Source organism: Nematolebias whitei, chromosome 19 (assembly GCF_014905685.2).
Source record: "Nematolebias whitei isolate Nwh7 chromosome 19, NemWhi1, whole genome shotgun sequence".
Taxonomy (NCBI): Eukaryota; Metazoa; Chordata; class Actinopteri; order Cyprinodontiformes; family Rivulidae; genus Nematolebias; species Nematolebias whitei.
In genome coordinates, this window is record NC_056516.1 from 7,129,867 (window position 1) to 7,133,060 (window position 3,194).

Consider the following 3,194-nt stretch of genomic DNA (forward strand, 5'->3'; position numbering starts at 1 on the left):
GGAGCACCTGGGTGGTCTCAGTCTACGACTGAAGGTGCTGTGGTAAGAGTCCAGGGTGTCATGCAGGGGGTGTGACATGTTGTTCAGGATCTGGAGCAGTTTCCTCAGCATCCTCTGCTCAGACACCTGTCAGAGACTGCAGCTCCACTCCCAGAACTGAGCCAGCTTTCTTCACCCTGCTGCCCCAGCACACCACAGTGTAGAAGAAGATGTTGGAGACCACTGAGTGGTAAAACATCTGCAGCATGGTCCTGCAGATGTTAAAGGATCTGAGTCTCCTCAGAAGAAAAAGGTGACTCTGTCTTTTCTTGTAGAAGATGTTGGTGTTAGCTGTCCAGTCCAGTTTATTGTCTAGGTGGACCCCCGGGTATGTGTAGCAGTCCACAGTGTCCACCTTAGTACCCTTGATGTTGATAGGGTTGGGGGGTGCTGATCTTCTTCCTGTAGTCCACCTACAGCTCTTAGTTTTTCCAACGTTGAGCTTCAGGTGGTTCTGTCCACCACACCTCTGTATTCAGCTTCCTGGTCACCAGTGATGCAGCCCACAATGGCAGAATCATCCAGAACATCTGCAGATGGCAGGGTTGTGAGTTGTACCTGAAGTCCGAGGTGTAGTGGATGAACAGAAACGGTGAGAGGACTGTCCCTTGAGGAGCTCCTACACTGCTCAGAGGTGGTGTTCTGCAGCCTCACATACTGTGGTCGACCAGTGAGGTAGTCTCTGATCCAGGTGACCAGCGAGTCGTTCACCTGCATGTCCCGGAGCTTCCTGCAGAGTAGAGCAGGTCTGATGGTGTTAAAAGCACTGGAGAAGTCAAAGAACATGACTCTTACAGTGCTGCCTGCCCTGTCCAGGTGCACGTAGGCTCTGCAGCAGGTAGTTGATGTCATCAGCTCCAATGCGTGGCTGGTATGCAAACTGGAGGAGGTCCAGGTATGGTTCCACCACTGATCTGACGAGCTTCAGGACCAGCCTCTCCAGTGACTTCATATTTGTGTTTATTGTTCTCTGTATTCAGTTCAGTTCAATTCAATAAAAAAATATTTTATTAATTCCAAAACTAAATTAAATGTTGTAACTCATCATCCTGGTTTGGCTGTGGACAGGAAGGATTTCTTGTGGTGGTCCATCCCACAGTGGACCTGAAGAAACTGGTTGTAGATGTTGATCCGTCTACTTGGACTTGGTGGGTTTCTCGGTCTTCTTGAGCAGGACCACCTGAATGTTGGGCAGAACTCCCCCCGAGTGATGGTCTCTCCTCCCCGCAGCTTGCTGAGCTCCTCGCCATTGCAGACAGACAGCTGCAGGTGTCGGAGGATGATCCTGGTCTTCTTGTTGACGAGCCACGTTTCCCGCCAGTTCCAGAATCTTGGAGGTCAGGTACTCGAGCATCACCGCCAGGTAGACGGGAATGCATCCACGGCACCGCCTTTTCAACTCATTTGGAATTTGGCGCTGTAGTGGAGGAGTTATTTGAGCTTTACATATATTAATCAGATCCTCCCGCTTGTAAAAAAAACATTATAACAACTATGTGTTATCTGTCTAAAACAGGTCTCACTTGAAAATAAGTCCTTGGGAGACTAACCTTTATAAATAAAGGTTAAATAAAAATAAATAGCTCCTTTCCATCTAATCAAGATACTCAAAGCACTTTCTACAACACAATCTGGGCCTTGTTTACCTCTACTACTACACACATTCATACAGCACTCTACTACATATACAAAGCTAATCTGAACAAATCATTTTAAAGAGATTAACCAGCACTTTAGATCTGATGGGACACACATCAGAGGCAATGATTTGTTTAGTCTCTTGCCCAGGGACACTTCAGCATGTGACTGCTGGTGGTGGAATTGAACCCACAACTCTACCATGGGAGGATGACCACTCTAACCAGTCAGCCACAGCTGCCTCAATGCCACCATGCTGACTGTGCATGGTCCGGATGAGTCCAGGGCCCGGGAGCGGCTCGGCACCCTAAGGAGGCTGTTGTTGACAGCAGTCATCAGCCCATGGCCGACTTCATTAGTCAACAAGAACTGCCAGTAATAAAGAAGGTGTGGCGTCCAAAGAATCCAGTCAGATCAGACGCTGTTTACGTGCACGTGTGGACTCACAACACTCGTCTTACAGAGCACACTCTTGTTGTTTTCTTCACATTGCTATTAAATCCCATTGGAGGGTCGTGAACAAGATATTCAAGATATTCAAGATATATAACAAGATATTGAAAAAGAGGTACCTTGACCTCTCTAAGTGTCTTTAAGAATCTGTTGGACACCTGGCAGGGTCCAATGCTGACATGTTCCTGTTTTTAGTTTTCTACATTTGTCTTGAAATCTAGCTGTCTTTTTTTGTTTGTTTTTTTTGTTTTGTTTTGTTACCTTTCCCTTTTAGCCTTCCTATTTGTTAAAAAAAAAAAAAAAAAAAAAAAAAACCTACAGCATGACTTTTTATAATTGTTTATTGTTGTTGCTGTTGTCCATTGTTGTCATCTTTCTTTGTTGAAATCAGGTCTCTCTTGTAAATGAGTCCTCGAGGCTCAATGGGATTAACCTGTAGAAATAAAGGTTGATTGATATTCACCAGATAAGATTATATATAATCAACAATCATCCCACTAATAGATTTTAACTCTTAGCTGTAAGAGTACTTTTTTTTTGTTAAACATTTAGTTCAGAGAAGAAGAAAAAAACTGGTGTGAGATCATCTCAGAAGTTGCTGGATGTGAAAATCTGAAAATAAAAACAAGCAGTGCTCCATCCCTGTCTCTGAGGGGTTTAATAGTGAATGTTTGTAGTTTTGAGATGAGTGTTTTTCTGGACTGGAACTGAACAAAGAATGACATAAATCTTAATGTTGTTGGTGCAATATATTCAAGTGGGTAGAAGTTAAACTGTGGAGAAGACCAGAGGGAGTTTGTATTATTATTGTCTGAGCCAGCACAGTGACGTATCCTGGTGAGTGGAGGGAGTAATGGAGGAGCCAAGGGGTGGCCAATGGTGGCATTGGCCCCCCATATATTAATATTTGGCCACTCCAATCATTTGCATAAACTATACTTATAAACAATAAAATAATCTAAAGCATAGTTTGCTCAAATGGTCAGGGTCTCAATTTACAAATATATTTTTGGTGGTGGCCATCTTGGATTTTGACATGGCAACCCAATTTTCAAAAGGAACCT